This window comes from Mus caroli, chromosome 11, assembly GCF_900094665.2.
Source record: "Mus caroli chromosome 11, CAROLI_EIJ_v1.1, whole genome shotgun sequence".
NCBI classification, from domain to species: Eukaryota; Metazoa; Chordata; class Mammalia; order Rodentia; family Muridae; genus Mus; species Mus caroli.
In genome coordinates, this window is record NC_034580.1 from 5291591 (window position 1) to 5318165 (window position 26575).

The 26575-nt window shown below is 47.5% G+C and overlaps 1 protein-coding gene across 1 annotated transcript in view; it reads right to left on the reverse strand.

Annotated features, from left to right (window-relative positions):
* Tns3 (tensin 3) overlaps positions 1 to 26575 on the reverse strand; it is a 233443-nt gene that overhangs the window by 146752 nt on the left and 60116 nt on the right. The window contains exon 3 of the mRNA XM_021176014.2: positions 21130 to 21167. The gene's annotated coding sequence lies outside the window, so the exon portion shown is untranslated. The remainder of the gene's footprint in view (positions 1 to 21129; positions 21168 to 26575) is intronic.

Below are 26575 nucleotides of genomic sequence, written 5' to 3' on the forward strand. Positions count from 1 at the left end.
GCGAGATGAAGTGTGTTCAAGCAGAGACTGCTGTGCCCTGAGCTAAAGTTCGAGTGTGAGTCAAAAGGTGGACGTGTTTCTTGTTTGTCCGGGAGGCTGCTGAGGACCTTGCTCCTGTGACTTGTCTTACTCCCCAGCTTTCTCCCCAGCTTTCTCCTGGCTCACCCACGTTAGACCCCTGGGTCACTCCCCTTCTTGAAGAGTTTTCTGGAATTGTGGAAAGGAAGGCTGCCTAGTCACAGTGGTTTCCATTTGGGAGCAGTAGGTAGCAGTATGACCTTGGTCTCTGATGTGGACACTATTTATAGTGCTTATCTTCCTTAGTAAGTTTCTCAAGAGCTATGTGACACATGGCCACTCATCTGTCTGGGACACGCCATTATTCCACCAGGACGCTGACTCATTCTTGGCAGAGAGAGGGGTCCTCTGCTTCGCACTCACGCTTCCCTCTAACCAGCTCTTCATCTCCTCTGTGCTCATACAATGACTGGCAGCAGAAACACATATTTTGAATTCATATACCCTCAGTTTCTCCTATACATATTAGATTTTGATGGGTGGATGGGGGAAGAAGTCAACAAATAAACATAGAGTGAAAACTAACCCATGGCTTTGGACACTCAGGAAACTGGTGCTAGAACCATATGGGCCAGTGATGGGAGTTGGTGATGGCGCTGAACAAGGGGAATTCATGGTTAATAAAGAATTATGGCTCAATCCACTCCAGCAAGCCTCCACTGGGGCACACAGGCATCCTAGTACCAGTAAGGAATTTATGCACAATCAGTCTCTGCCTTTAAGATGTCACCTGTATTCCACAACATAGAATACTACTTACCGGTCGGTAAGCAGAAAAGGCCTAACAGGACATGAAGAGACAAAGAGGCACATTAAATGTGCATCGCTAAGTTGAAGCAACCAATGCAAAGATGTTACCCTCTGCACAATCCCGACTATGACATTTTAGAGAATGGGAAGTTAGAGAAAGAATAAAATGTATGTGGTTATCAGGGGCTGAAGGAAGAAAAGAGGAAGAAGAAAAACAGACAATGTTGAGAGCAGCTGAACTATTCTATGGGCACATGTCACTAACGACAGTCCAAACCCACAGATGGACCAACACCCCAATGAACCCCGTGTGGAAATTATAGGCTTGTGGACTTTGGTTAACAATCTATTGATGTTGACTCACCAGGTACTATGCATCAGACAGATTTTAAATATACCAAATGCATGCTTAATTTTCTATAAACTGAAAACTGTCCTAAATATAGTTTACCAATATTTTCAAGTAACTGACCATAAGTATATGTGGGAGGAATTCCTATACCATGCCAGAAACTCGAGTTTAAAAATGACGGTTAAGGGCTGGGCATGGGCATACATCTTTAATGCAAGAATTTGGGAAATAGAGGAAGAATCTGTCAGTTTGAAGCCAGCCTGGTCTACAAAGAGTTCAGACCAGAGAAGGATACATAGGGAGACCTTGTTTAAACATCACACACACTCACTCACACACACACACACACACACACACACACACACGGGGGGGGGGGGGGGGGGAGATGTCTTCTACATCCCACATCCCCCTATAAACAGGTGCTGTGTAGTGTGCAGCTCCAGGAACTAGAAATGAGACATAAGCTCTGTGATCAGGTTACTCAAGTCCTAGGCAGACCATCTACAATCAACAAAACACATCAAGATATGTCCGTCCAATTTAGCTACAACCAGATATCAGGATGAGAGAAACCTGGCTATAATCGGTATTTCTAGTTTACTTCTCCTTGTGTAGAGCAAGGGCAGTAACTGACCACAGTCAGAACCACATTGCCTCTCTCAGGATGCTCCCATTCTTGGTTCATGCCAGTTAACCTGGAATTAAGAAACATGGACAGCCAGCAGTCCTGTGATTGGGTTCAGTGGCTATCTTTGTGGGCTCATAGGTTCCAACTGCCGTCCAACCTGTCTAGAAAGAAAGCAGGACAGTTTCTCTACACTTCTTTCTACTCTCTGGAGCCCACAAAGCTCTGGGGCTCTGCAACTACTGCTCTTGCCCCTGTGACCTGTGGACCCACCTGCCCAACTCCCCAACTTCATCTCTTGAGGATGAAGAGCCAGCCGGAGCAGGATGAAGATATAGAAAGAGCAGGCAGTTGTCCAGGTCACAGAATGAGGACAGCTCATTGTCTGTCCAGGATCCAGATGAGGATGACACCTCATATTCTTCATCTTCATGCTTGTTCACCCTCTTCAGGTGCAGCTCTGACCTAACACTCGAGTCCTCTGCCCCCTGGCATGTCACGGAGGGAAACACTGTGGGCCAGGGACATCTTCAGTCTCAGGATATCCATCCAAGGCCACAAGCTGGACCGAAAACTGAGTAGCAGACGCTAATGCAGGGCACTGGGACAAGGGCCCGCCCAGTGCCAACCCTTCCTCGGGTATGCTTCTATGGATGGTCCTACTCAGGAATCTCTGAGCTGAGGCACCTCCTTCTGTGAATGTGCACCTACCAGCCAAGGCATGGCATCATGGAGGCTGAGTACTCTTCAGAAGGGTGGAGACTAGAGGACAACAAGCTAAGAGCCAAGCATCAGGACACACCCTCATGGGGCCACGCTCGTGCAGGCTCAAGCTGGCTCCATAAACATGTCCTATATAAGCCACACCTGTCTGTAGATCTTTGTCCTGAACCCTATTGACACAGAAATTCTGCACATTCTGTCCTGTGCGTGGGAAGCTAAATCAAAATGGATTGTCACAGGATGAATCTCACAAAAATACACCCAGTGGGCTCTAGATGCTTGTCCTCCTCCTGATGGCAGCACCCAATGGAGTCGGGGTGACAAAAGGTGGCAGTAAAGGGTCAGGGCTGGCAGCTACAGAAAATCCCAGAGAGAGCTATGGGCCCTGAGTTACAAGCAATAGATCTTGGGACCCATGTCCTTCTCTTGACCTGACCAGGGCCCCTCTGAGAGACCAGCCTGAGAGCCATTTTATGGTCTTGACTTGCCTTTGTCTGTGGCCTAATCTGTGGTTACCAAGGACAACCACAAACAAACACGGCTATGCCCAACCCACACCTGGCTATGTAGATGCCTGGAGCCTGCTGTGTTGATAACCTTGTCTCCGGGCCAGCAAGTCCTCAAGGAAGCAGAAGGGGCTTATGACCCGACACTAATTACACAAGTGAATGGCAGTGTGCATATTTAAAAGGCAGAGACTAGGAGGAAGGTGGGGGTGGGCTCTGTGATACAAAGCTTGCCTAGAATGTATGATTCCCCAAAATTGGCCCTTTTTTTTTTTTTTGATAAATATGAGTTGTCATGACAGACCATATATGCCTAAAAGTCTGAGTGAGGGACCTGTGAGAGAGTTCTGAGGTGTCAGTCAATAAGTATATGAATGTGCACATTTGTGTATGTGTGTGTATACATGCATGCTTTGGGGGAATACATGCATGCTTTGGTCCTGAACCTTGGGCAAAAGGTAGAGTTTTAACCAACAAGTGAAGTGTACGTTTAAAAAGAAAGCTTCAGCCCCAGCCAGCCGCCTCTGCCCCTCACCATGGCCAGCAGGAGGCTCTGGTGCTAGGGGAGGAGCAGGTCTACTATGACTATCACTCAGGAGGTCAAAGTCCCCAGGGAGAGAAAGGACAAGCCAGTTCAACACACTTCCATTCACACAATTAAGCCATGAATTCAACCCTGGCTGTCGTGTTCAATTAAATTTCATTCTGGCCAAGCCACGTCAAGAGTGATTATTTTTCTACCAATTTCTCTAAGAGATGCATGGTTAAAACCACTACATGCTACTACATAGAATAAAGGTATGTTTGCATCCAACCTTTTGTGAATCATCAAAAATTCCAATCCTGTTGGGTCCTGTGAATGAGCTTCCTAGGGCATCACAGAATCGTGGAAGAGTGGAGAGACATGCCCTCGGGATCCCAGCGTGTTTTTACATGTTCGTCACTACAGTGGAAGCCTGGGTGTTTGCTCTCTCCACTGGCCCTCTTTCTTATTGTTCTCTACATGCCCGTCGGAGAACTCTCTAAAGCGGGCGTGAAGTACACATGCACGGAGATCAGGAAAGGAGAAGCAACCCCAGCAGCATCAGCCGTCACTCACTGAAAGGCTCTCAGTAAGTGCACACGAGGGCTAGGGGGACAATTTGGCAGAGCTCAGCACACACCATTCCCTGAGTGACCCCCCTCCCAGCATCAAAACAAATGAATCAGTAAATAGATGCAAGTCACTTCCAATAAATCCACCAATAACCTTTCAGGTACGAGACAAAGGAGCAGAGAAGGCGGGTCATTAGCCACCTCTGCACTGCAGGTGGGAGAGGAATCAGTTTCCTGTTAAAGAAGGAACCATCTTGGTACCCAAAGCATCATGAAATTGCTTTGATCAGAATGATGTGACTCAGGATAAGCTACATAAAACTGGAGGCAAATTTACTTCAGCTTTGACACGAAGCCAGAGGGCAACAATTTCCTTCCAAATCTGGAGAGTGAGTGGGAGAGCGATATCATGGCCTCGTGAGCTTGGGAGAAACCAACAGAGATGCCAGTAGCTGGCCACTGAGACCCAGAGTGCAGGGTCAGGCCACCTCTCATCTAGGCTGAGAACAGCATCCAGGCAGAAAATTTTTCCAAGAAGCACTTTTTATCACTTTACAGCTTTTACAGCTGATGGTAAATATCGCTAACCAATGAACAGGCCCATTGTACTTACTAGCTTTAGAAAAGGTGAATTATTCAACTGTTTTTTATGACTGGGATTATCACTCACTATAAAAGGAGGAGGTGAATCAAGAGAAAAGTTCCCCATCCCCTGATGCTGTCACTTAAAGAACGGGACACTCTATGCTGTGCATGCTCGACTGCTGGGGCCACACTGAAGCCCCACAGACACAGATTAAACAATAGAGGCTTTTATTTCCTCGGCCCAGGAGGCCAACTTCCTTCTTTGAAGTGGTCCTCTCCTTGTTCCCACACGTGGTTGGTCGCCTCCCTGCCTACCCGTATCTTAGAGTCTTCTTAGGAGAACAAAGGTCACGTGGGATTAGAATCCACTCTAGAGACTTTGTTTGAACTTGACCTCTTAAAGGACCATGCCTATAAACACAGCCATGTCCTAGAGTCAAGACTCCAGCACATGAACTTGAAGAAACAAGGTTAGCCTAACAGTTATCAAAGGTTTCGGAGACCCAAAGCATTCTCAGAACACCAGTCAGGACTAGACCCCCCCACCAGCAACAAGAGTCTTCATCCAAGGCTGCTCCTGGAACAATTCCAAAGCTTGAGGCCAAGGCCAGTGAATGTCAAGGTCAGGCTCCCCAAGGAGCCTTCAAGAACAAGGGACCCTCAGGGACAGGAGCATGAAATGCAGACTGCAGAACTTGTTAACCTTTCTGAGGATGAAAGCCCTCTCTACCTTTGCTCCTGGGACCTCTTTGCTAGGCATGACCCTGGAATCCTTAATTAGGCTCACATTCCTCAAGAAGCCCTGTTATCCACTAAGTGGGAAAGCCCAATTTAGCTTGCTCTAATCCCCATGAGAAACAAGCCAGCAAGGCAGACACAATTAAACCCCAGGGCTGTCTGCCACAGACAGGGCTCCAAGATAGGAGGCAAGGTGGTGAAATTACAGGAATTGGGGCTTTCTGTTTCCCCCAAAGGTAAGAGGACTAGAGAAGATCATGCCTCTGGCATAGTTATCAGCAAGTCCACCCCAGCATTCATTCTCTCTGTTCTGGGATCGGCTGGCCTGAGTCTACGTCAGCTCTTAGGCCTCCGTGTCCTCTCCAACCTCTGTGCTTGTGAGTTGTGGGGGAAAGGACTATTGTAAAGCATCTTGGATCTCCTTATGCTTCAAGCAAACCATATGGGGCTTGTAGGAGGTGAAACAGAATTAAAACACCAGAACACTGTTCTGCACCCTCTAGGCTCCCCAACATCAGAAGTCAAATGTGAGTCTAGCATTGGAACAAAATTCTGAGAATTCTCATTAGTGCATGAAAGATACCCTTCCCAGGACACTTACTGGGCTCAAGGTCTAATAGGGACACCAGGACAAGACCATTTACCCAGGGACTGGTGTATGAGCCTGAGTGGTAGATCTGTCCAAAAGTACGAGGTCAGGATGGGTGGCCAAGGACAAGGCTTGCATGCCAGGCTCTCAGGCACACTGACGGATGGGCCCATCCTAGACTGCCACCATCAAGCAACTCCAGGGCCCTGCCTACAAACTCTTCAGCCAACACTTATCAGATTCTTTTGTCTTGTCTCCTAAACAGAAAAACAAAGACTGCATGGTAATGGGTAAAACGCTTGCTAAAGAACCAGAAGAAAAACTAATAAATTCAGCTGCATTGGAGAAAGAGTAATCCTTTCTAAGCCATTCTCCCCACTTAAAATGCCAAGGACCAAATTGTATTTGCTTCAAAATAAGCAGACAATTTCCACAGCAAGAACCAGGTCTGATATGAACAGCCGCACTTCCCCCAGAGCCTTCCTCATGTGCCCAGCAATGTGTCACCCAGCAATCACATTTAATAAAACAGAATGCTGGCATTGGTCACTCGTGGTTTAGCTAGTGAGGACTGACTGCCATACCAGGCACAGTGTTCCAGGTCTTTAATCCTAGCTTTTGGGAGGCAAAGGCAAGAACTCTGTTTGTTCAAGGCTAGCCTGAACTACTTAGCAACTGCTAGACTGGCCAGGGCTACACAGTGAGAGCCTGTTTAACAGAAAAGGAAAACAATGACTATTAGCTCTGTGACAAAGAATCCTGCACTATCCCTCCTGCCCTCACTTGGGTCTCTTGTGTTTCAGAGATAATAGCATCACATGGGTTCTTTGCAAAGTCAGTCATCCCCCATCAAGAGGTACAGTCAATCCAGACAGAGAGATGACTCAGCAATTAAAAGCACTGGCTGCTTTTGCAGAGGACCCCCGGTTCATTTCCTAGCACCCACATAAAGGCTCACAATTACTTGTAACTCCAGTTCCAGGGATTTAACACCCTCATCTAGCCTACCTAGGAACTGCAAACAGCTAATGTATACCTGCAGGCAAACACATATAGTAAGTAACAATAAATAAATCTTTTTTTTTTAAGAGGCAGCAGCAATCCCTTCCCCTTGAATCTGATGATTTCCTAGTTTGTCTTGTGACCTGTTATGACCAATGAAATAAGGTAGTTTTAAAACCTTCTTCTTCCTCCTCCTCTTCTTCCTCCTGATCTTCCTTCTTCTCATGGGAAAGTAGGAGTATTAAACTCACTCTGAAGCCCAAGCTAGGCTCAAACTCACAGCAATTCTGCCTCAACCTCCTAAGCTAAGTTGGAACATAGCTGTGTGCCAATAAACCCAGAGTAAATATGGTGGAACTTTGGAAGCCCAGACTTCAGGGGCTGCAACTGTTGTTTCTACCACAAGTGTATCCATGGATACAACCAGCTGCCATGTTGAAAGGAAGCCAACACTACCAGGTGGACAGACAGGTCTACAAGAAGACACACTGAGCCATCCAGTCTCTTGTAAACCACTGGAAAGGAGCATGAGCGTGTCTGGGACCAGCCTTGAGCATCCACCTTGCCACCCCACCCTGCTCTGCCCCGCCTCCTTTTGTCCTATGACAGACACATTCACATTTCTCTCACTTCTTTCAACAACTATAAATAAAGGGATTTGTTAAGTCTATCCTTCCCACTCCAAAACAGAGTGCCAGCAGGACATCTCTGCTTACACAGAGGGGAAGTGGGGGGTGGGGGTGGATCTGAATAAGTTCCTTCTGGCCTCTCACAAATGCAGCTGTAACTCCCCTCTGCCAGACACAAGTAACACAGTACCGACTATGTTCCAGGGGAGCAGTCAAGAGGGAGACAAGAATGGGTTACCCCACCCAATTCCAGGATAAAGTATATTGTACGCTTCATAGGAAATTCCTGTGCAAATGTCCAGACCCCTAACCTGTCATTTGCTAACACCTCATCCCCTTTCTCCTCAGAAAGAAAAGCTCAAAGGAAGAATGACTGTTTCTGAAGGCCTGTGAGTGAGTGGCACTTACAGTGTGCACAGGGGGATTTGTGAGCTCCCCACACTGGCTTCATGTTCAGACTGTCTACCAGGAAAGGGTCCTCCCATAAGTAAAGGGCTGAGGTCCAGTCAGGCAGCACTTCACTGTAAGCTTCTGCCACAGCCATGAAGAATCTGAGATTTCCATTTAAAACCATCACAGTCAAATCAAGTAGCTGATTTACAAGGACCAGTGGCTGATAATATAGAGAAGGTGCCCAACACCACAGAGGGATCCGGTTCTTACAAATAGATGGCTTTCCACAGTGGACGTGGGCCCTTTCAGCCAGCATCTTAAATACAGAGAGCTACCCATCACATCTCCAACTCTTCTTGGGTCAGTAGTCTTAACCTGCTGTCACTCATTAACTCATTCCTTCACACACTAGTCATTCACAATGGTTAATCAAATACCATATTTCAGGGCAGGACAGTCACTATTAGTAAGAAATTGTAGTGTCTTCTGGAATACAACTTAAAGCAGAACACTAAGGGAAATTTTCTTTCAAGACATTTTTGTACAAAGTATCTAAGAATGATATAATGTAAAATAAGTAAATAAATAAGAAGTCATGACAGCACAATGGTTAAGAGCACACGTTGCACTCAGAGAGGAGGAATCTGAGTTCAGTTTCAGCAGCCATCTTCCAGGTAGTGCCTCTTACTTTAGCTCCACAGGATCCAAGACTCTCTTCTGGCCTCTGCTGGCACCTGCACTCACATGTGCATACACACAGACATGTACAAGGCCTCATAGTGAAAGATACAACACGTCACTTAAAAATTAAAATAAGGACTGGGCGTGGTGACGCACGCCTTTAATCCCAGCACTGGGGAGGCAGAGGCAGGCGGATTTCTGACTTCGAGGCCAGCCTGGTCTACAGAGTGAGTTTCAGGACAGCCGAGGGCTACACAGAGAAACCCTGTCTTGGAAAAAAAAAATTAAAGTAAGGGCTCGAGAGATGGCTCAGAGGTTAGGAGCACTGACTGCTTGCTCTTCCAGAGGTCCTGAGTTCAATTCCCAGCAACCACATGGTGGCTCACAACCATCTATAATGGGATGCAATGTCCTCTTCTGGTGTGTCTGAAGACAGCTACAGTCTGAAGCTCTCAGGAAGATGTACTCACATACCTAAGGTAAGTAAATACATCTTAAAGAAATTAAAGTAAGCCTTTAATCCCAGCACTCGGGAGGCAGAGGCAGGCGGATTTCTGAGTTCGAGGCCAGCCTGGTCTACAGAGTGAGTTCCAGGACAGCCAGGNGGGAGGCAGAGGCAGGCGGATTTCTGAGTTCGAGGCCAGCCTGGTCTACAGAGTGAGTTCCAGGACAGCCAGGGCTAAAAAAAAAAACCACTCCCGAAAAAAAAAAAAAAAAAAAAAAAAAAAAAAAAAAAGAAATTAAAGTAAAAGTTACCATAATTTTTATATCTGACTAGTTAAATCTTTATTTCATATATTGCAAACAGTCCCCACCTCACACCATCTGACATTAACCTACCATCCAACACTAATCATCCACCAGTGTCCTCACAACGCTGTCCAGGCCAACTCTGTAGGACATCACACTCACAGGCCACCTCTGTTCCACCTCATCAGTACTCCAGGCCTAAGATGTCCCCAGTAAAGGAACCCACAAAGGGGTTAGAGATGGAGCATAGGGCTGGCCTAGCAGGTGGGGGTTCTGGGTTCAAAGTTCAGCAACAATAAACATGCCCTTCACTTCTCTTCTCCTGACCCCATTCAAGGCCTTCAAGATCAGAGCCTCCGAAGGATCCACCAGCTAAGCACAGGACTCTTCAGAGTCAAAGGAGGAAAATCTACAGTAAGACTGGAATTGCAGATGTTACCCTACATTCTACATTCCATTCATCCAGATCTTCCAGCCTTCCTTAAGGCTCAGCAAGTATTTATTGTCCCAAAGATCCGGTAAGCAGGGAGATGCTTAGTAACAGGAAGACTAAAACCTGTAATCCTCCAATGCCCTCCCCTGCTCACCCACCCACTTGTTCAGAAAGTCTTGGGGAATTCTCCGGTGAGTCAAAAGTCTGGAAATACACAAAAATGAATTCGGTCGGTCGGCTGCCCCTGGGAGGTGGAAATAAGGAAGCTCTGGGCTCTGTGTTCAGGGGACCGTGGGGGTGGCCACTTCCTGAATCCTTGCCTAAAATTAACAGCTTTACAGAAGTGGCAGAGCCTTGTCAACAGAAGCTTGGTTTCGCAAGTTAAAATGCGGAGAGTTCTGGTGTGTGCAGTCAGTTCAACCCTGCTTCAAAAAAGAGGGGTGTGTGTGTGTGTGTGTGTGTGTGTGTGTGTCTGTCTGTCTGTCTGTCTGTCTGTAGTCTCTGTGTAGGTGGGGTTGTTTCTCTTCCCAACTCTTACTCTAGAAGTGGCTGGAGAAGAATTCAGCAGCAGCAGGACATAAACCTCTACATGGAATACACCCCATCTAGAGGAAGGTCACCCTAGAGACCACCACGAACTGGCCCCGAGCACATACAGTCATGACCAACCAGCTGGCTGTCCAGAGGCACACCGGACAACAGCACAGGGTAGTGTTGGGGAGAGGGGTGGCTGGGAAGCAAAGTGAAGTATCTGAAAGTCTTATAAGGATGAAGACACATGGGCTGGAGAGATGGCTCAGCAGTTACGAGCACTGACAGTTCTTCCTAAAAGTCCTGAGTTCAAATCCCAGCAACCACATGGTGCCTTACAACCATCCTTAATGACATCTGACGCCCTCTTCTGGTGTGTCTGAAGACAGCTACAGTGTACTTACATATAAAAATAAATAATAAATAAATCTTTTTTAAAAATCTGCTTTGCTTTAAAATAAAAAAAGGATGAAGACACACAGAGATAACCTAAGGACAAGCCTATAAAGATTCCACCAAAGTCCCCTGTCCAGGCAGGACAGAGAAGTCCTGTTAGGGTAGGAGAAGGTGCTCACAATTCCTCTCCCCACCTAAACTTCGGCTCTGGAAGACAATACAGGGAAGATACTAGAAGAGCCCTGACTGAACCAGAGATTCTCAAGACTTTCAGAACTTCTCCAAGATGTGCTTCCTTGGGAAACACATTGGTAGGTTCCACAGTTTCTCAAATATGTACAAATAACACCCCGGGGGCCTCTCCGTTGAGTGTTCCTCTGCCTGTGCCCAGCCTGAGGGGCTAGAGGTAAAGGAAAGAGTGGGTAGATAGATACCCTCACTTGTAAAGACCGTAAGTAGGGGGCTGGAGAGATGGCTCAGTGGTTAAGAGCACCGACTGCTCTTCCAGAGGTCCTGAGTCCAAATCTCAGCACCTAAATGGTGGCTCACAACCATCTGTAATGGGATCTGATGCCCTCTTCTGGTATGTCTGAAGATGGCTGCAGTGTGCTTATATATAATAAATCTTTTTAAAAAGACCACAAGTGGAATCTGGAAAGAGAAGAAACAAGAGGTATCAATGGACTAGGAGGCGGTACCATGGGCCTAGAAGTAAGGGAGACACCCATAAGAAAGCAGAAATCAGGGTAGGTCAAGTTCTAAATATGAACAGATGCCCCAAAGCAGGATGGGCAAGAAGCGCATGGGGGAGCTGGGGAGGGGGTTGTTGAATGAGATGTTAGCTCACATGGGAATCTTCCAGAAAGAAGTCAGGCACTCCTCATAGGAAAGGCAGTGCCAGCAGCAAAACACAAGGACAAGTTCATGTCAGGAGCCGCTGCTTCTGAGGCCAGAAAGCAGGAGGGATGGAAGGCCGAGGTAAATGTGATTACAAGAATTTTCCCAAGCTGATAATGAACACAGGTAGCTAGCTGATGAGGCAGGAGGTTGTGTTTTCATTATGAAAGCCAGCCAATGTCACCAATCAGCCTTTTGCACCCAGAAGCTGCAAGACCAGTCAGGCCTGTAGAGAAAAGCCAGATACTGGGGACCACACAGCACTATCACCAATTAGCAGGGTTGGACTGGAAAACCAGAATGCTGGCTAGCCCCTGGGAGAGTAGAGAGGTTCATATATACAGTGGGGAAAGACACAGATACACACGGACACATGGACACACAGACACAGACTTAAACCCACGCACCTCTGAAAGAAGGGGACAGAGGTCTGCTCTTCAGGAACTTGCAGGAAACCCTGGCCTGCGCTCAGGTGAGGAATTTAATCCAGGCAGTCACCCTGGCTGCAGAATCAATGGACTAGGATCACAAAAACCTTCCTGGAAACAACCTGGGGCAAGGTAGACAAGACAACAAGGGGGATCCTGAAGATCAGGGAAAGGGGCAGCAGGCCAGATGGGCAGTACCACAGGCAGCCTGACAGAAGCCCTAAGATGCCACAGCCCAAGTGCACTGACCAGGACCTCTGACTCCAGTCTCCAGAAAGACCCAGGTAGAGTCCTCTAAATGAGAGGAGCAGACAGTATTCTCAAGAAGAACTGAGGAAGCACCCACAGTGCCCTCTCTGGCCTCAATGCAAGCTGGCTGATGCTACTGCTCTCTAGCACTCCATGAAGGGGCCTGCTCACCATGCCTCAGAAAACTCCCCTCTGTGGCTGACTCTTCGGGTATCTTTACATAGCACATCTTGAGGAACAAGAGCAAGTTCCCACAGAAGCCACAGTCCTGAGCTAACAGGGGGCTGAAGTCCTTTTCACAAGCCTAAAGGGAAGCTTAATTTCACAGAAGACCTCTCTAACACGAGATAGAATTAGAAATCAGACCTAGGGTTTTTATTTTTTTAATAAAGGTTCTAAACTTTTTGAGTCTGTTCCAGATAGCAACACAGAGGCATTCCCATTTTACAGTTCTGATCTCAAAAAAAAAAAAAAAAAAGGCCAGAAGAAATGAATAAGACACCTTATCACAAAATTCACATATTCAGAAGGCAAAAAAATATTCACCAAGTATCTTCATTTGAGGAACAGGTGCTCACCAATAGCTGGTCTTGAGTTCTGTCCCCCTCCTCTAGACCCAAGAACCTCCAAAACCCAAACTCTGTTCTGTGGGAGCCCAGGGCAAGTGGCTGGTGTTTGTTATTCTCATCACAAAAATGGAATCTGTTTTGATATCCTCAGTGCCCCTCCCTCACTGGTAACCTGTCTACAGGAGGTCAGGTGTCACCTACTGACTGGCCTTCCCAACTTCCCTGGTCAATATCATGCAGACACCCCATTAATGTCCTATGACCAGAGTTGACCGCAACCAACATATATGCATGTTTGAACTGGTCAAACTGTAAGAGTCAGCAGGGGATCTTCTACCTCAGGTGAGCCACTGCCCAGAATCTCAGGGATGAAAGACAGAAGCAGGTTTCCCAAGGAATCTCACCAGCTCTAATTCAAGCAAACCACCTGTGTCCCCACTGACAGCTGCCCATCATCACAGGGCCCCATCAAGGCCCATGGGAAGATTGCCTATTACTTTAAAGAGTCTTCAAGGTACACAGACATGACCTGAAACCCTGTGAAGGACACAAGGGACCAATGCTTGTCATGTGCCAGACTTCCAGGTTACAGCCAAACAGTCTAATAAAAGGGCAAATTAGTCCAGATTTACTCCAGAGATATACTAGGTCTATTTTATTTGTTACAACACAATATGGACTGACTCTTGAAGAATCAAAAAGGTAGTTTCTAAAATCCTGGTGTCAATTTAAAGCAAATATAGTATCTCAGAAGAGTACTATGTAGACCTGCACCACTTCACATTGAGGACTCACTCCGTGAAACGTGGTAATGCAGGACTGTCCCTGTGTAAACACCAGACAGCGTGCTTGCACAACCCAGACCACTACACTATCACCAGATGACGCAAGTTCATGGACCACCCTCAGATGTGCAGCCCAGTGTTGACTAACGCATCATTACATGGCGCGCACCTATAATAATTCCCCTTTGGCCTATTGTTGGGATAAGGAAAGCAATCCTCTACAAACATAGCTTGAACATAGAACCTTGCTGGAGAGCAAACATGTCACCACAAAGTGACATTTACACTGCTAACTATACAAGACAATATGGTCCTTCCTGCCAATCTGGCCACACATCATAGCAGCCTTCAAAGCCCTCCATTAGCCGGTGCAGTGACTCACACCTGCAATCCTAGCACTTAGAAAGCTGAAGTAGTGGAACTGGTATAAATCTGAGGCCAGTCTAGGCTACAGAATGAATGTCATTCCCACCCCAGCTTAAAAAAAAAGTAACGCTGTCACAAAAGAAAGCATAAGAGAAAACAGCCTTGGTTTCTCCTCAGTAAAGCAATGAGGTCCCATTCAACAAAGCTCCAGAAGCCTACAGAAAATGGCTTTGTTTGGGGCTCAGATTATATGGAGTTTAAAAACATGCATTTCTCCACACAGGGCACGTGTTGGTTGCTTACATCACAGTTTACACTTGGATCACTGACTCCAAGGTGAGCTCAGAGCCTAGAGGAGGTTTCCCTAGTGGGCAGGCTACCCCCATATCCTGAGCCTCAGAAGTACACTCCCTCTCAGGAACAAAGTCCCTAGGTCAAAGTTAGCTAGTGGAGGCTAGCCTCCCCGGAAAGGGACCGTATGGGAAAGACCAAAGTGTCTCTTAAAGGGCAAAGCTTGAAGACACTTAAGGCTTTTCCCACCCCAGTGGCTGCTCAACCATGAGACACAAAGAAAAGATATAAAATGTGGCTGTGAGAAAAAGAGACAAAGCTCAGCAGGCTGCCTGCCGGAGGATTCGACTTGTGTGACATTCTGGGAAAAGGGAAAACTACAGAGACAAAAACAACAAGAAAAAATGGCGGTCACCAGAAGCTAGGGGAGGAAAGGAGCACACGAGACATTTAAGGCAGAGTAAATACTCTATATGATGCATATACTGTACCACCCATGTGTCTAAACTCATAAATATGAGTCACGGTTTAAATAGTAAATGTCCCCCGCAGGCTCACATGTTCTGTTTGGTTCCTGAGTTGATGGTGGAAGTTGGAAAGGTACTGGAAATTTTTTTTTTTTTTTAAAGATTTATTTATTTATTATATGTAAGTACACTGTAGCTGTCTTCAGACATTCCAGAAGAGGGCGCCAGATCTCGTTGCGGATGGTTGTGAGCCACCATGTGGTTGCTGGGATTTGAACTCTGGACCTTCGGAAGAGCAGTCGGGTGCTCTTACCCACTGAGCCATCTCACCAGCCCCGGTACTGGAAATTTTAGAGCAGCGGTCCTCAAGCCATGAAGTCAATGGACCTTTTCAAAGGGGACACTTATCAGATATACTGCATATCAGATATTTACATATGACTCATAACAGTAGCAAATTTACAGTTATGAAGTAACAGCAAAAGCAATGTTATGGTTGAGGGTCATCACAACACGAGGAATTGTATTAAAGGGTCACAGCATTAGAAAGGGTGAGAATCGCTGCTTTAGAGAATGAAGGCAAGCTGGAGGAAGCAGGGCACTGGGGACTTCTGCAGCTTATGTCTGGTTCCTAATCCTTTGTAGGGAAATGGAAGTTTCCTCCTTCACATTTTCTCACCATCATGATCTGCCTCACCAAGGTCCAGAGTCAATAGGGCCAAGAACAGTAGGCTGAACCTCTAAACTCCCGAACCAAAATAAAGGCTCTCTCCCCCAAGTTGTTTAATGCCTGGTGTTTTTGCCACAGTGATGAGAAAAGTAACACAAAGACAAACACCAGGAGTGAGACCGACTATAGAACGCCCTCTGGGTGGTAACGATGTGTCAGTGTAGACCATCAGTTGCAACAGATATTTATGGTGAGAGATGCTATGCAGAGTCAGAGAGAAATCCCTCTACTTTCCCTTCAATTCTGCTATGGATACACAAACACCAACGAATAACTTCAATGGCTTCAAAAAACAGTTCTATAAGGCAGCTGTCAAACTGGCAGCTGAGGCAGACCATTTACCCAGCAGTGCACACGCACACACCAACTCCCCCTGTCTACAACTCTCAAGCACAGACTTCAACAAATGCAGACAAGTGTTGCCTGCCAGGCCTAGGCTCCCAAGTGGCCCTCACGGTGGTAGGCTGGAATTCCCCTGAAGTCAATGTTGTATGGGGGCCCAGCTCAGTAGAAATGTTTGTTAAATTGTCCAGCTTAAAATTCAACTACTTCCATTATTAGGACGAATGGTGGGGAGCCAAGTGGAAGAATACTGGGAAATTGTTGAGCTGGTAGAATGGACTGTCTCTCAGGGAGGTGTCATCAGTTAGTCCTGAAGCTGCCACCTCCAGTAACAGCCAAGAACAGAAGCCCTTGGCATCATGTGACAGGTAAACAGCCATGCCTGCAGGCTCAGCTCTTCAGTGTAACCTGTGGGGTAGCACTGACTTATTTACATTCTTCCTGAGCACTCACCACAAGCCTGTGTCAGGTGAGGCATTACAGTGTCACATGTCACTGTCCTATTGACCTATAATTGCCGACCCCACCTTCAGATACAGAAGGTCAGAAATCCTAAACCTCGGAAGTTATGTTGTACAAGCACAGGATACCCAAGTGCCCAGGAAACTGATGAACACATGTTTAGCACAAGAGCTCAGCTACAGGGGGCTGGGACTTTGGCTTCTGTTGTTGTTTTAGTGGAAATTTTTAATTGATTTTAGAGCTTCTGTTTTGGTTTTTTACTAGTGAAATTGGCTCACTTTTCCTAGGAAAATATCTAGGGCCATATGAAAAAATCGTACAGAGTTAGGTCTGGACATTCTCATCTCCAATGGGACCAAGAAAGTCCCACCAAGTTCACTCTGTCTCAAATGCTCATGGTGTAGTCATCCTACCACAGTGGGGATCACCTGGACCCTGTTTCTCTCACAGTAGGACTGTCTGGTGCTCTGGGCCCTGAGGAGGGTTAAGTCTAGACACAAGAAACAACACTAGACGGGGACATCCATAACCAGAGGCTTAACACACAGCAGAGCTACAACTCCCACCGGCTTCCTTGTGTACATCAGAACATCATCTAGTTCTCACAGAAATGCAAGCCTGTGTCAGCCTAGGCCTCCATATACTGCTAATGGTCAACGGAAGAAGAGATACATGTGGCCCTTGCTGTGATCTCTGTAGAGGACTGGGCATCTTGGGTGTGTCACAGAGAGAAAAGAGCTTGGAGCCGGGCGTGGTGGCACATGCATTTAATCCCAGTACTCGGAAGGCAGAGGAAGGTGGATTTCTGAGTTCGAGGCCAGCCTGGTCTACAAAGTGAGTTCCAGGACAGCCAGGGCAGAGAAACTCTGTCTTGAAAAACAAAACAAAAAAGAACAGAGCTTGGAGCCCAGCCGGTAAGGGTGAGTGAGGATGGGCCTTGTGCTAAGAACATCATGGAGCCCTGGTGCCAGAGACTGGTCCTTCTTGGGTTAAAGCAGATGCTGAAAGCCCGGGCCTAGTGGTTGCCCAGTACTGTCCCAGGTGTGTGTGCTTCAGTTTAGCTAACTCATGTTCGGTCTCCTTGGGGGACCTCTGACGACCCAGGATCCTAAAGTGTGCCTCAAGGCATAGGCAGATGTCAAAGCAGACCATGTCCGTGGCAACCGCAAGTTGCAAAGACAAGATTGGTTCTTGTGCACTTTATGGTCCCCAGCCCCTCTTCATCTTTTCATCCGCTTTCCTAAAACTTCTGTATTTCTCCTTCCTTTTTTCCATCATGCAAATGAGTCAACTGATGGGGGGTGGAGGGGGGACAAGTCACAAGGCCCAAGCAGCTCAGGAGCTGACATGAGTCAGCTCAGCACCCAGGGAGCAAAACAGTGGGATCCCAAAGTCTCCAGAGAGTTCACAAAGCCCACTTGACTTCCCTAAGGCTTACACAGCGTTATCTCAAGCAGACTCTCTAAGAGGAGGCCATTGCTGTATGCAATTTAAGTGCAACTGTTCCACACATGAGGAAAACTGAGACTCCAACCTACTTCAGCAAATGCAGACAAGTGTTGCCTGGCAGACCCGGGTTCCCAAGTGGTCCTCGTGGCGGTAGGCTGGAATGTCCCTGAAGTCGGTCACAGTACGGCTGCCTAGTGTGCTCGGCGGCAGCTTCTACGACAGTAATTTATGGATCATGGTTCTAAAGGCTGGACGCTCCGAGATGGAAGAAGGAGTAAGGGATTTAGTGCTAGGTCTGGACTAAATCCCAATCACGCCTCTCTGCAGTCACTATTTGATGAGAGGGAAAGATACTCCAGATACTCCTTATCTTTGATAAGGGCTTTATGCCCACTGTTCACAAGGCACCAACAGCAACACCTAACAGCCTCCCAGAGGCTCCGCCCCAATGCCATTATATACAGGGTTACATTTCAACACGTGAATCTGGACACATTCAGAACACAGCAGGTGGACTGGCCTGCTATCAGCCTGAAGCCCACAAGATCAAAGACCAGGTCTCTTCTCCTACCTATTGTCCGCCCACTGAGCCTCATGGCCTGGACTGAGGGACATAGTGTCCAGTAACTCAGGAAGGTAGTAACCTCATGCACCATAGTGGGGCTTCTTGGTCTCCTCACTATGTCTCAGTTTCACTTCTGTGACTCAGTCCTCTTTACAAAACCCTCTCTCCATGTCCTTGGTACTAAAGGAGCAACTGCAGGCCTGGACAGACACCCAAGATGGTGACATTATCAAAACAAATATAGCAATGATCGTGTCAGTCAAATTCATGACTTTCGACCCCTGGCCTTCAGGGACTGTGCCCAGCTCTCACCCTCATTGAACCAATGAGGAGAGGAAGATACGTGATGCACAGACGGATGAGGTCTGACCCGAGACCCAAGTCCAAACCTTAACCAAAGCTTTCCAGTTCTCCTCCCAAGCTGTATTCAGGAAGGCTGCATAGTAAAACACACACACACACACACACACACACACACACAGAGCAGTAAAGACTCAAACCCCAAGTGAGATCTCTGACACACAATAAGCAAGGACCCAGAACTCACAGCAGTGATGTGGGAGAAACCACGTCCCAGTTCCTGCATTCTGTCATGCTAGTCAAAGTCACATTAAAAATAAAAAATGCAGGGCGTGGTGACACACGCCTTTAATCCCAGCACTCAGGGATTAAATCCAGCACTCAGGAGGCAGAGGCAGGCAGATTTCTGAGTTCGAGGCTAGCCTGGTCTACAAAGTGAGTTCCAGGACAGCCAGGACTATACAGAGAAACCCTGTCTCGAAAAAAACAAAAAATAAAAATAAAAATAAATAAATAAATATAAAACTAAAAAATAAAGATGGATGGATGGATGGAGAGAGAGAGACGGTGGGGGGGGCAGGCAGGAAGACAGACAGACAGACAGATATGAGGGAAAACCTTTTCATATCTCAGTGAATTGCCAACTGCTGCATTTAGCAATGCTCTATCAGTTACACACAAGGCTTTTAGATGATTCTTTGAACCAAGGAATCCTAAGTAGACAGAAATGGAAGCAATGACAAAGGTTCATTTCTTCAGCTCAGATCAGAGGCAATGGAGTGGGTGACAAGAGAACAAGGGTACTAGAGACACACCATTGTGAAAGCACGCGGAAGTCCCTGGACGGAGACAGAAGCTCTACAAGTCAGATAAGCTCCAAAAATGAGTAAGATGTTCCCTGCTCACCACAGCATCCCCAATTCCAGGCGTCACTGAAGGTGAGCGGGACACAGAAGGAAGGAGAAAATAAACTAGTCAGGAATTCAGTCCCATCCATGGGTATGTGTGAACAAGGAGCAGTGGCCCCCGGTGAAAAGGGCCTTCTCAGAGCAGAGCTGACTGGGGAGGGAGCAGTGGCCCAGGTGAAAAGGGCCTTCTCAGAGCAGAGCTGACTGGGGAGGGAGCAGTGGCCCAGGTGAAAAGGGCCTTCTCAGAGCAGAGCTGACTGGGGAGGGAAAGCGGAACTACTCTGTGCCACTGTGCCAGGCTCAGAACAAAAGGAAGAGAGCCAGGGCGGAAAGAGGAGAGAGGCTGCTGGCTTTAAACTGGCTAAGGCATCTGAGCGTCACTGGGCAATCCTCTCTGCTCTCTGCATGTTTTAAAGCTGTCCAGAAAAGCACTTAAAAGGAAAAGTCATTTATCTCTGGGAAAAAAAAAAATAGGGCTAAGACCATTTATTTTCCATCTGTGTGTGTGTGTGTGTGCCTGTGTGTGCTCAGGGGTACACTGACGACTGTGAGCACACATGCATGTACATATGAACAAAATGTGTGTGTGGTTTTGTGTGGAGGAAATCTTCCCTTCCTAGTCCCACATGGAAAATATACATGTGAAGCCATGACATTCCTTGTATTCCAATATGCTCCAGCACAACCTCCAGTTCAGCCTGAAGACAGCCTGATCTCTCCCGCATCGGCAGAACCCCATCTCCCTTGTCCTACAGCTCACCAAGATCCCTGACAGTTGGACAGTCAGAAAGGGCTTCAAAGACTCTAGTCACACTGAAAACCAATCTCAAAGCTAAGAAATCCAGAGCTGTAGACATGGAGGAGGGAAACCACTGTAAGCTACACCCTTGCCGACTGTGTTTCTAGAACTCCTCACTTTCCTGCTGCTCATCACAGGCAAGGACTCCAGTCCACATCTACCAGGAGACCAGCCCACCCTCAGAGCAGGAGTACACATAGTAGGCCTAATCATCCCTACTCCAGGTTGCCCAGGTTTTCCCCAACCCCGGTGAACAACTAACTATTGTCCAAGGGAGCCGGCACACTCCTCCCTCTAGGCTGAACATGTGCCCTGACTCTCTGCTTCTATGCCTCTGTCCCAAGACTAGATGCCAACACTCGGAGAAAGTAGGGATCACTCATCACTGAAAAAGAGCTGGTGGCACGGCCAGGAAAGGATGATTGAGGTCTTATCTGAAATCAAATTCTTCAGCATTATATTCTAAAATTAAAAACATGGATTTCAAAGCTTTGTCGGTTTGTTCTTGAGATGAAAGTTGCATTCTGCACTCGGTGGTATCCACCAGCCTCTGCTTACAGGGCCTTCTTTTCGGAGGCTTCGGGCCAGAGGCTCCCCTCCCCCTCTGAACATCAGTCAGCGAAGTCCAGCTCAAAGAAGTCCCATGGGAAACTGCAGAATGCTTACCTGGGCTTCACATCTCTTGTGGCACGAATACTTGCAGGCTGAAAGAAAGAAAGTATGTCTGTTAGTCATGTAATCTCAGATGACATTTGCCAGGTCTCCATCCTTGAGAGGGGAAGGCTCCAGCAGCATTCTCCCTGAGAAATGGCTGTGCACAGAGAAGGCACACTGAGACAAAGTGACAACTGAGAACCAAGGCATAGCTGTGTGGTTACATGTGTGCTCAGCATGTATCAGGAGTTGGATGATTCAATTCCCAGAACAGGGAGAAATAGGAGGGGGGAGGAGGAGGAGGAGGAGGAGTAGAGGGGAAGGGGGGAAAGTAGAGGGGGGGAGGGGGAGGAGGAGGAGGTAGGGGAGAAGGAAGGGGAAGGTAGAGGAGGAAGAGGGGGAGGAAGAAGAGGAGGAGGGGGGAAGAGGGACAGGAGGTGGGGAAAAGGAGGAGGAGGGGGGAAGGAGAAGGAGGAAGGGGAGGAGGAAGAAGAGGAAGGGGAGGAGGAAGAAGAGGAGGGGGAGGAGGACCAGGAGGGGGAAGGAGGAGGAGGAGGGAGAAAGAGCAGGAAAACCACAACAACAAAACTCAGACAGCCCAGGTGGAAATTTATCAGGAGTCTACTTATTTCTCATAAGTAGACCGGTATTTTTTTAAAAGACTTAATCAACCAAGTTGGAGACATAAAGAAGAAAGGCAGGACCTGGAAAGCAGAAGTCCTTCACACTGGCCTAGAAGTTAAAACTGATCCCTGGGGGAAGAGGAGGGGGAGGAGGGGAAGGGAGAGGGGGGAGGGGAAGGAGAGGGAGGGCAAGGACAGGGGGAGGAGGAGGGGGAAGGTAAAGGAGGGGGGTGGTAATGGGGAGGAACAAAGCCCCAGGCCTTTGATCAGAGCCCTCCTAGAAGGAAAGTCATGAGTTCATTTGGTCTCTGCAGATTTCCACTTCCGGGAGACCCAAGCAGACACTGTCAGAATAAATTCATGTCTAAATTCCTACAGAAGAGTCCTTCAACAGAGGCCATTATGTGAGCAGAGCGGGTCCTGTGTCATGGGAGGCCCCAACAATGCAGATGGGATGCTGGAACCAATGTGGATTTCACAGGCTCTCCCCTCTGGCCCGGAGGCAGGCCGCAGCTGGCCTCAAGGAATAAAGGTCCAGTAGCAACAGCGTGGCACAGTGTAGTGACAAGGCCATACCTGGCAGAAAGGGCAGCATGAAGACAGTGGGAAATGAAGCAACTGCATATCAGACCACCACAAGGACCCTTGGGTGCTTTGCACCACGGAGGCTTCAATGCCTTCCCCACGGCACCTGCCTGAGACTTCCTGTCTGGGCTCCATCCCTCCAGCCCAGCTCCCCAAGGCAAATTCTAGGATCTCTGAACCTCTGTTCCCCCTCACAGAACTATCAATGTCAAATGGAATCCTTCATGGGCCCCTGCTTTCAAACTACAAAGTGATGGCCAGGACATAAGTGTGCAGAGCCCAGACAACAAGGCCTCAGAGGTCAGAGACAGGGACCAAATTGCAGCTTGGTGCTGTGAGCTCAGGAGCTCAGCAACGTTTCCACTCTGTTGGGCCACTCTGCCTTCTGGATAATACTTAACCAAAAAGTTTAAGCAAGGTTTAAACAGATAAATTTGCCCAGAGCCTAGGAGTTTGTGAACCCAACCCCAGGAGTTAAGAACCTATTTGAGTTTTTATCCGTGGGTGATCTTGTTTTCAACTGTCTGTCTAAGCTTTTGAGATTTGCTAGAATACGTACCACAAATATTTATTCTTCTTCCTCTAATCAGCACATAATGGTGACCAAGGGTTTCTAAGTCAAGAATGATTTTCACTAGATAAGAACGGAGCTTCCGTGAGAGGTTAAAAAAAAAAAAAAAAACAAAAAAACAGACAGGGAGCTGAAGAGATGGCTCAGTACAGGAAAGAGAACTAGCTGCTGATCTTCAAATGGACCGGGGTTCAAGTCCCCGCACCCACGTGGCAGCTCACAACTGTCTCTAACTCACAGTTTTAGGGGATCTGGCACCCTCACTCAGACATACAAGACATGTAGGCTACATACCAATGCTCATAAAAATAAATAAACTTAAAAAAACAAACAAACAAACAAACAAACAACCATACAGAAGCCAGCCCAAGTAGAGGAAAGGAGAAACAGCAGAAAATACAAAATTAGGAAGGGATAGCACACTCCAGACGCATCAGATGGCTCCGTGACGGCCTTAATAATTCTAACCCCATGTACAATGGATCACTGCTGTCTGCATGCTAGAGAGGATACTGTGTGGTTTCTGGGGGCAAAGAATATGATGCCACTTTACAGGGCGACTTCAGCAACCCTGCAGAGCTGCCAATCTGGAAAGAAATGGAAGCCACCAGCCAACACTCAGCTCAGTCTGCCAACTCCATGGGCATGATGTCTCAGTGACAGCAGACTGCAACCTCAGCCAGGCCTTCGGATGATGGGCAGCCTCTAAGGCGAGGCTGAGTAGGAACTGCTTGGCCCCCTAGACCTCCCATTCCCAATCCAAGTAGCAGTGAGAAAGAGCAGATGCTTGCAGCTGCACCAAGGTCCTAACGGCCACGTTCACAGCGCAGTGACATCCAGCATCTCTGTCCCTAGTCCAGGTTTCTGCTGTCATGTGCTTGCTGCCTACGACCACCATGGAAAATGACACAGTGTCCCATCACCCACAGGGAAAGCTCCGCCTCTTGAGGATACACCCTAGGTCCTCAGTGGACCCATGCTGACAGCTCCCTACTGACATGTACCCTAGTTACACCCTGCCCTCCCCAGCCTGGTCCGTTCTGATCATCCTATGCTTGCCTCTGAAGCCCACCCTTGGTGCCTCTGACCCCAAAGCTTGACATGTCAGGATCATGTTAGCAGCCCATCTATCTCTCAGGACAGGCTGCGAACTGGAGGGGAGTCCATCTTTGCGTGTACCACCAGATTCTGCTGAGGGCAACACTATTAGGAGACCACAGCAGGGGTCTCACTGTTGAGCGCCTCTATCACGGATTGCACAGGTAACCCTAAAACTCATCATTTGCCTCTCTTCTTGCTCCTTTTACTGAGGGGAGGTCGGAGTCTGTGGATGGAACCTGAGGAAACATTCGTACATCAACTGTGACCAGCCATGACCTGTGGCTGGGCTGAGCCTATGGCCTGTAGGATGACACACAGCAAGGAGCCTGCACCACACAGCCTTTGGCTCCCTCCAAGGCATCAGCAAGTAGGAAGTCCCTTCCCCCCACCAACAGGCTGCAGGCCCCCGAAGGAAAAACGTCCCCAGTGGTTCTATACCTTAGCCAATCCCAGCCATCTCCCCTGAAGTTATCACACTTTGATCTAAATACGGGGCTTTTAAAAAAATATATTATTTTTATTCTCTGACAGTTTCACACATTGATTTAATGCACACTAATTACTCTCTAGATTTTCATAAATGCTTAACAACTGCCTATTAAACAAATGGTCCTGATCTACTAAGGGTTTATAAATGCATAGGGTTGCAGAGACGGCTCAGTGGTTTAGAGTACTACTGTTCTTCCAGACAGCCCAGGTTCAATTCCCAACACCCACATGGTGGCTCACAGCCATTTGTAACTCAAGTTCCATGAGTTCTGACACCTTTTTCTGACCTCCATAGGCATGAGATACAAATGTGGTTCAGGTATTCATGCAGGCAAAACAAAAGTAACTAAATCTTAAATTAGTTGATCAATTAGTTAAAAAAAATTTTTTTTTAAAAGACAGAAGGGAAAAACTCTGTTGCTGTTGTTCTTGAGACAGAGCCTCACTTTGTACCTCAGGCTAGCCCAACTTATTTCAACCCTCCTGCCTCAGCCTCTCAAGTGCTGAGATTACATGTGTTTAAGTCACCAGCTCTTGATTCACTTGCCAAAGGAAAATCCAACTCAGAAATACAGGATTTCTAGGCTATCAACTGGTGTTCCCTCAGGCTGTGATTTTGCCTCCCTGCCATTACTGGTGGATTAAAACCCATATTGTATAGTTATGCTGTATCACACTGTCCGCACACTGCAATTCTGCCAGGACTTTATCACAATCACAAAGGGGCAAGAATCCTGCTCATCCCAGTAAGGACAGGCAGAGTGCCCCTTCTCAAGCCTGCTTAGGCCAGGGCAGGTCAGACTTGGGAAGACTTTCCTAGACTTTGCTGGTTTATTATTTGCTCCCAAAAGTCCAAAGTTTGCAATGTCCCAAAATCCAAGCTATCTTGCACATCCAAATTTTAAATTTTGAAGCATCTTGGTTTATGAAGTCTCAGATCAACCTATATGTTTGTCTCATCTAAAGATGCAAAGTAAAAATAAATTTAAAAATTAAAACAAAACAAACAAACCAACAAAAACGGGGATGTTACCCATCCACTTCTGCCAGTCCTGACCAACTTCTTCCTGCTGAAATCACCCTTTATGCCCCAGACTGAAGGGCAGAGAGTCTCTCACAGTCTGGACTCAGCTTTCTCATGACTCAAAAAAAAAAAAAAAAAAAAGGCCAGAAAGAGGACATAGCAGCATCTGTCAATGCTACCATCAGCTCATGCCATTTAACAGAACAGCTTCCGTCCTCCTGGCCCATGACCTTCCCCTCAACAGCAGGCTCGTGGGACTCAGGGGTTTACTCTCAGTCTTCCCAGTGCTCACTCACCACCAAATCCCCCGAGGAGCTTGGACTCACGGTGTGTAACAACTGGGTGCCTTCTCTTCTGTCCACTGACAGAACTGTGTTTCCCAGCTGGCCTCCGGACTGTCGGATATTTCCACAGCCATGCAGTTCTCCCCAGAAAGATGGCGTGCTCTGGGAGTCTCCATGCACGCACGTGTTCTGAGATGCTTCAGAAACCCGCCTACTCGAGTGCTGACCAGTGTCTCCTGCTGGTTCAATCCTTACAGGTCGAGGTTTGCTCTGCTGCTGTGTATTGTAATGCTGTATTCTGTATCAGGAGGTCTAGTTGCCGCAGGACTAGAGAACTCTCACATACCACCTTTTGTTGTGTAAACCTTGCTCCTTAATTTAAAACTATTGGTTGAATAAGTATAATACAGCCTGTAGCTGGGCAGAAGAGAGGTAGGTGGGGCTTCGGGTCCCAGACTAAAGGCCAGGAGGAGGGAAGGGAGGAGAAAAAGGAGGAGAAAGAAGAAAGAGCCACAAGGTAGGTGGATTGTGGGCGCATGGTCATGAGAGCTGACCTGTTGTAGTAGAAGTGGCCCAGGCAGAACATGGCAAGTGATAGATCTCAGGGTTACTGACAGGGAAGACAAACGAGAAGAGAGGGTTGATATCTGTCCAGCTCTAATGCTTTAAGACTTAGTATAAATATAAAGGGAGCCGGGCATGGTGGCGCACACCTTTTAATCCCAGCACTTGGGAGGCAGAGGCAGGCGGATTTCTGAGTTCGAGGCCAGCCTGGTCTACA